Source organism: Ovis canadensis, chromosome X, assembly GCF_042477335.2.
Source record: "Ovis canadensis isolate MfBH-ARS-UI-01 breed Bighorn chromosome X, ARS-UI_OviCan_v2, whole genome shotgun sequence".
NCBI lineage: Eukaryota > Metazoa > Chordata > Mammalia > Artiodactyla > Bovidae > Ovis > Ovis canadensis.
Genome location: NC_091727.1, coordinates 35,685,685 through 35,694,207, shown reverse-complemented (window position 1 = coordinate 35,694,207; position 8,523 = coordinate 35,685,685). Strand labels below are relative to the sequence as shown.

Sequence of the window (8,523 nt, the reverse complement as noted above, 5' to 3'; positions counted from 1 at the left end):
CTGCCCGGCGCTTCATCTCCTGCAGCAGATGAGGAAATGGTTCATCTACCAATGAGGAAAAGGGTGCAGTCTGCTTTTGCAGCTATTCAAACCTTCCCTTTCCAAATCACTCTGTGTACATTAGTCACACACCCGTTCCTGACCAGGACAATGAAACCTGTGTCATGCTCTTCCTCCAAACAGGGCATCCCCTCCCCACCACCCCACACTGACTCCATCTAAGACAGTCTTTTCTAAGTAGAAACTTCATAATCTCTCTTAGTCTTCCCTAAATAAGGCACCTTATCTTTGACAAGAAAGGCAAAAATATACAATGGAGAAAAGACAGTCTCTTCAACAATTGGTGCTGGGAAGACTGGTCAACTACATGTAAAAGAATGAAATTAGAACACTTCCTAACATCATTCACAAAAATAAACTCAAAATGGATTAAGGATCTAAATGTAAGATCAGAAACTACAAAACTCTTAGAGGAAAACATAGGCAAAACACACTCTGACATAAATCACAGCAAGGTCCTCTGTGACCCATCTCCTAGAATAATGGAAATGAAAACAAAAATAAACAAATGGGACCTAATTAAACTTAAAAGCTCTTGCAAAATGAAGGAAACTATAAGCAAGGTGAAAAGACAACCCTCAGAATGGGAGAGAATAATAGCAAATGAAACAGCTGATAAAGAAATAATCTCCAAAATATACAAACAGCTCATGCAGGTCAATACCAGAAAAACAAAAAGTAGGCAGAAGACCTAAACAGATATTTCTTCAAAGAATACATACAGATGGCTAATAAACTTATGAAAAGATGCTCAACATTGCTCATTATTAGAGAAATGCAAATCAAAGCTACAATGAGGTATCAACTCACAAGGGTCAGAATTACCATCATCAAAAAGTCTACAAACAATAAATGTTGGACAGGGTGTGGAGAAAAGTGAACCCTCTTACACTGTTGGGGGGCTACAAATTGATATAACAAGTAAGGAGAACAGTATGGAGATTTCTTAGAAAACTAGGAATAAAATTAGCATATGACACACCAATCCCACTACTGGGCTTACACTCTGAGGAAACCATAACTGAAAAATACACATGTACCCCCAGTGTTCACTGCAGCACTGTTTACAATAGCTATTTACAATATCTAGGAATCTAGGTGTCCATCAGCAGATGAATGGATACAGAAGTTGTTGCACATACACACAATGGAATATTACTCAGTTATAAAAAGGAATGCTTTTGAGTCAGTTCTAATGAGGTTGGTGAACCTAGAGCCTATTATACAGAGTGAAGTAAGTCAGAAAGAGAAAGACAAATATCATATATTAACACATACATATGGGAATCTATAAAGATAGTACTGACGATCCTATGTGGAGGGCAGCAAAGGAGACACATACGTAAAGAACAAACTTTTGAATACAATGGGAGAGAAGGAGAGGGTGGGATAATTTGAGAGAACAGCATTGAAACAGATATATTACCATATGTAAAATAGATAGCCAGTGGGCATTTGATGTATGACTCAGGGAACCCAAAGCCAGTGCCCTGTGACAACCTGGAGGGAGGGTGTAGGGAGGGAGGTGGGATGGAGGTTCAGGATGGTGGGGACACATGTATGCCTATGGCTGATTCATGTTGATGAATGGCAGAGGCCATCACAATATTGTAAAGTAATTATCCTCCAATAAAATAAATAATTTAAAAAGAAAAAAGACTTCTCCCATTTTGTCTCTTTTCTCCATTAGCCTGGTATCCTAGGAAACAATCCTATATGATTGCTGTATACAATGATTTTGAAAAAGCATTGATGATTAATTCCCCTGGAAGTGTATTTGCCATATAACAAGGAGATCCTGAAGCTACAGTGGTTTGCCCCAAAATGAAGAGTTGTGAAATTTAAGGTACTAGATCTCCCAGTTTAAAACAGCAGGATTCTAAGATATGGTCTGGAAAACATGAGTCATAGGTACATCTTTAGAACTTTCAAGCTGCCTATGTGATATTAGACTTCCCTGAGGCCAACTGTATTTGGATTGGGCAGTATAGAACACATGGAAAGTAGAGGACTCTAAAAGAGAGAAGACAATGCTAAAGAAGGAGAACAAGGAGGCAGATATTACCATTACTAAATACTACATATTAGTCAACACAGGTTTTGTTTTCAAAGAGAAATCAGTGAAACATGGTAAGATATTCAGAAAGGGTCTCAAGTATGTCTGGAAACTTGATAAGTATCAGAAAATACAACAAGGGGGATGAATGAACTATTCAATCAATCCACTAGGACAACTGGCTTTCTATAAGATTCAGATAGAGTAATGAACTAAATGTGAAAAAAATCAAAACTATTATAAAAAAGTGAAATAACTTAATGACTTTAAGATTGAGAAGGGACTTCTTTATTAAACATGGAATATTCACAACTCATAGATAAATATAACTATGTTAACATCAAAACTTTACAGAAGAATGAAGCAAAGGCTTCATAAGAATAGCTTTCATAAATTCAACTGCATCAAAATATACAACATCTCTAGGACAAAAAATCTGCAGTGTTGAAGATATTTGACAGATGGAAAGACTTATGTGCAAAATATATAAAGCACAAAATATAATCCAGAATATATATATATAGAGAGAATACATAGAAATCAGCAACAAATAGTGGCCAAAGGACATTAACAGGAGAGGGAAACTCATGCCCTCCCTCACAATGACTTAAACTTCCAAATAACCAAGGAGACAAAAAACAAAGAGATTATTTCATGTTGATTAACAGAGGATTCCACCAAAATGTTCCTGATGATCTGAAGAGGCAAAAATATCACAAACTTTTGGTGATCATTATTTAAAAGAATGAATTAGACCTATTATTAAGCAAAGAAAAGAATGTGAATATTACTACAAGATAGGATATAATATAATTTTAATAAAAAATCACACATTTACACATATTACAGGGAAATTACACTAGAAAATAGGGTAACTTATGAATACTGACTATCTTTGATACATGAATGACAAAAATTTGAAGAGAAATAAATTAATTTGTAATATATACCACTTTATTGTTTGAATTACCATAAACACATTTATTGTAGTTGAAAATTTTTAAGTAAACTAAATGGCAAAAAATACAAACAAAGGAAATAAGCTAAAATTACTATCATAAAAAGTAAAATTTAAGTAAAAAATCTAATGGGATTGTTCCTGCTAATAAAAAGTATAATCAATGGTCAAATTTTATAAGACTAATATATTAAGCAAAGTATGTTATAGATAAAAGGACAATTTAACACAGAAGACTGAAGACTTTTTTCATAGTGATGTTTATTTTAGTGAAAAAAATATAGTTTTTTGATAAAGATAGCTAGCTCTCTTGTCACAGATTTGATCTCTTTCTTCCACTGTGAAAAGGTTTTAGCTATAAAAAGGAGTGATGAATGCTATTTCTAGGCCTGAGTGGTAAAAATCTCCCATGAGAGATCTCTCATGCTCTTTTCCTAACCTCCAGCTGACTAAAAGGTCTTATAAAAGAGAAGAATCACAAGACAGTAGAGGTCTGGGTCATCAAGTAGAAAGTCTTACATTAACCATAAACATAAGGAACAAATAAAGTTTCATTGCATTAAATCACCTTAATTTATAGGTTCTGTTTTCATAGCAAATAGATTTGTAAGAAAATTGGTTAAATAAATTATGCTACACTCATACAGGAGCACACTAAGCAGTCATTTCAAAAGATGGCATCGAAAGAATTCCATAATATAGAATTACATATAAAATATAAGAATTCGAATCTTCATCAATCTAAATCCACATCTAAGTATGGACACATATATATATCTATATCCATATATATACATACCTATTTGTATACAAACACATAAACAAAAGTTGAGAAAAATGAACTCTAAAATGTTATCTGTGGTTACTTCTAAATTGACATTATAAGTGATCTTACCATATATATATATGATACATATACCTCATCATACAAATATACACCTACACAAATAATTTTTAAAACAAAAGCAAAGGTGTTTTTAAAGTAATTTCCATAGCAATGCTAATTTTCCTGCACATCTGTGCAGATGGCAACCTCAGCTTAGCAGACCAAAAATGTACAAGGTGATATATACATGGGCATGTTCTAATGAAGTAGGAAATGTGATTTTGTTCCAGTACCAATGAAGAGGGTATTATGTGCCAGATGGCAGCACATTATTGAAACTCCCATCCCCCAGGCTCAGCCAAAGCACATGTGCTGCTAGAGTCAAGCATGCATAGACATCTAAACACTCATCTCCATGATCTGACTCAAGTGAAATGAAAAAAAAAAAAAAGAAGAAGAATGCGAATTTCTTAGTTGATGGGACAGAGGTTTACCATCATATTAGGCACTAATTAATTAACACGTGAAAGATACAGACATAAATGGTCTTAATAAAATGAAGATTAACATTTAAAATGTACAAAACCTCTAAAGCCACTTTAATTATGTCAAACATTCTGATTTAGACATGCATTTACTAAGCAAAAAGAAAACACACTGTTCACCTACTGAAATAATTTGACAGTGCATGAAAAATGCAGTGGTGAATAAAACATAGGCTTTATCCACAATAAGCATTAGTGTGAAGGAGAAATTAAGTCATTTCAGTATTCTATGAGTAATAGATTGGGTTATTATTCAGCAAATATCCATTCTTCTCTCACACATAGGGCGATATACACTCCCTGCCACACTGACTTTGGGCTCAGTGGTATGACTTAACTATGTAAGCTTCCCTGGTGGCTGAGAGGTTAAAGCGTCTGCCTGGAATGCGGGAGACCTGGGTTCGATCCCTGGGTTGGGAAGATCCCCTGGAGAAGGAAATGGCAACTCACACCAGTACTCTTGCCTGGAGAATCTCATGGAGGGAGGAGCCTGGTAGGCTACAGTCCATGGGGTTGCAAAGAGTCAGACACGACTGAGCGACTTTACTTACTACCTTACTTTACCCAGTGGGATGTTAGCAGATATTCTCATGACATTCAATATGAGAAGAATGTACCTTGGATAACCATTGGTCCAAGGAGGATATTTAGAAACAATTTTTCATGGAATTTCTTGCATTTTAACACATTTTCTTGGCAAAAGGCACTAACAGCTTTTATCAGAATATCTTTGCTTGGATGTTTGTAGAGCAAAGGGGCTTTTGAAGTTGAAGATTGTATCTCCCTCTAAGACAGGGGGAAGATTCTTGACCAAAATAATAATGTTTCCTTCTGGGACAATGGTTAGTCAAGTTTACTAGGAGCCTCCTTTTAAAATACTGGTTTTCCTAAATTCAGACTTCTTCAACTGTGATACAGACCCACTAAGTGAATAGCATCCAGCTGCCTCCATATCATGCCCACGGAGCTTAAGGAGTGAGAGAAACCAAGGAACCATGAATCTCATTCTGTCTGCTATGGTATGAACAATCAATCAAATACAATAATATAATAATAGCAGTAATACCAAATAATAAAGTCCTGTCACTGACCAAAAGGTCTTCAGTTTTCTGCCAGCATTTATGGAACTGTTACAAGTAATGTATTAATCTATAAGTAGGATATAATCTCTGAACCTTCATAGTTATTGACAGAGGTTAAAAGTCAAGTGGAGCCAACCTCAGTCTAAGCCACTACTTGCAGTTAAGCTCAGCCCACCTGGAGTTTGAAGCAGAGTCCAGTTGATGTAAGTCAAACCACAACTGGCACAAAGACAGATGAGTGAGATCAATGTGCTTATGTTTTAAGCCACTAGGTTTGGAATGATTTGTTATGCATAATTATTGCAGCATATGCCATGTGCTATGGTAAGACTAAGCATAGGGTATAGAAAATGACAGAAATACCTAACATGGAATTGTATAGTCTAGCAAGGACTGTGGATATTAAAATAATTCTAAGATTTCATATCACCTACCTATCACCCACAAAAACAAATTCTGCTCACTTCTTGCTTATAAAGATTTAGAAATTATTCTTTTATGCATCCTTTGCTATGTTTACATGTAATAAAAGCATCTACAGTAAATTGATATAAACATACTTAGATATATTGAGTTGAATATTCCCAATCTATTTCTCAAGCTCAATCTATAAATCCTAAACTATGGAGTTACTGAAAGATATCTGACACCAAGTTTAATATAGTAAGGTTTGGAAGGAAAGTAATTAAACTTTATAAAACTACAAATGATGTAGGAATGTCTCTAGAGAAGAGTATCTACTTCATTAAGCAAGATGTTTTCTCCATGATATTTTGTCAAAATAGTCATGGGTACCATTGAAAAGAGTTGTTGGTCTTTTTTGCTAAAGCACCCATAATCCTGAGACAGAAATGTGGTACATTTCAATATTTCAAGCATAATGTTCAAAAAATTAGACAGGGAAAATGACCGTTTTAGGGTAGCTTATTTGGAATATCTATTGTTTGGTGCAAATATTTTTGGCTAATTGGGCAATTTTGTTACCTCTAGTGAATTTGTCAATTGATGATAAGAATGTTACGTGAACATCACCCGGGAAAAATAAGAAATGGGAGCAATTATTCTTCTTAACTAGATATTTTATGTGAAGTTCCCTTCTAATACTAGTGCATCATATGCAATTATGTGTAAGCTCTTCTCTCTTAGGATTTCTGAACTCAATTTTACATCTGCCATGGCTACAAATACACATTATGAAAGCAGGATTGGCTTACTCTCCTTGTCTCTACCAACTAAAAAAACTAAACAGAACTTGTCATTTCAAAAAGTCAGAAAATAAAACAACCTAAGTGTCCATCAGTGGGTAAATGAATAAAGAGACTGTGGTATATACAATGGAATAATATTCAGCCATAAAAAAGGAGGGATGTCTGTCATCTGCAACAACACAAATGGATCTAAAAGGCATATAGTAAGTGAAATAAGTCAGATAGAGAATGACAAATACCATGTGTGTGATCTCTCTTCCACGTGAAACCTAAAAAAATCTCTCCAAAACCCAAGCTCATAGATACATAAAACAGACTGGTGTTTCTAAGAGGTTAGAGGGTAAGGAGTAGGGAAAGTGAATGAACTGGTTTTTTAAATTCAGTTTAAATAAACTGAATAAAAGCATAAAAAAGGAAAAAAAACTCTGGCAAATAGCCTGCTTCCTCCTGCTTTTTATGGTTGAAATTACCTCTGTGTTCTATACAATACTGAACACTCCAAATTTAATGCACATCCCTTTATTTGTAGCAGTTACGGCCCTAATCTCTTGCATGTGTAAAGTGAGTTCCTTTCACACAGCTCACTCACTGCCCTTGTACTACACAAAAGTAAAGTATATTATTTCTGTTCTTTGGGTATCTTGTGAACTAGAGACTACAGCCTTGGGATAATTACTTTTTTCAAAGGAGAATATTTCTGGGAGAGCAATGGTTCTCAAAGCAAAATGCTAAAGCACATGAGGACACTTTCAAAAAGTTTTATCAATACATATTCATTGCCCCCCCAACACACACACACAAAGTCAGAAAATAGTATCCCATTCTGCTCGTGGATGACATTCTGCTCATGGGTGATACTGTAAATATAGTGCTAATCAAGGATAATTTCTAGGCAATGGTTTTGCCTGACCAAGAGGAATGTGAAAGCCAAAGTAATACTATATCCATCAAGAAGTGCTCACTGAGTACCTGAAGAGCCCAATGCTGTAGGAAATAATGAAAAGAAAAGGATATTGGTACTAATAGCTCAGCCTACTTCCCATAGCTGAGTGAATGGAACATAGAATTGCTCCAAGTTACAGATTTTGGCTGTATGCTTAGGACTTGGGTTATTTCCTCCTGGTTATTAACATTTTCCTTTACACTAATTCTCTCAATCTACTTGGTGTCTTCTCTGTATCATATTAAGTCTTGAGGACACAAACATAAACAGGATATAATCATTACCCTTGAGAAGCTCATAGTCTAATGGGAAACACAGATATTTAAATACAAAGCATAATCAGTGGATGACTTTACACCAGTAAACACAACCCCCGGGTGGAGCACTCTTAATGGGATATGTAAAACTGACATAGAAACTAACATGAGAATACTGAAGTGGGGAGGCTGAAGACAACTTTTTGAGGAAGGTCACAGCGTAGAAGTTTTGTCATTAGTTAAAAGCAAAGCAGAGAAAGGAAAAAAATCTAATTAATAGGCAACTGTAGCAGGCAATATTCAGAGTACAACCACATTAGGCAAAAACAAACTTTCCTAGGTTCTATATTTAAGTTTCCAGGCAATAAGAAATGGGGATACTCAGCAAGACTTGCATGAGTCCAGTTTTTTATCCTGTGTACATTAAAATTCTAAATTTGAGCCTATGGAACAGATTGCAAATTTTTGCCAATTATATTCTATTCCTGATACAAGGAGATGATAAATTTGAAAAACGTAATCATTTTTTTAAAGTATGAGACCCAGAAAAGGGTCACAGAAGATAAAAATACTAGGACAATAAGGGCA

The 8,523-nt window shown here is 35.0% G+C and overlaps 1 non-coding gene across 1 annotated transcript; it reads left to right on the top strand.

Annotated features, from left to right (window-relative positions):
- The first annotated feature begins 4,793 nt into the window (after nt 1-4,793).
- On the top strand, nt 4,794-4,865 carry TRNAS-GGA (transfer RNA serine (anticodon GGA)). The gene has a single exon. It is a non-coding gene; the product is annotated as a tRNA-Ser (tRNA).
- Nucleotides 4,866-8,523: the final 3,658 nt, after the last annotated feature.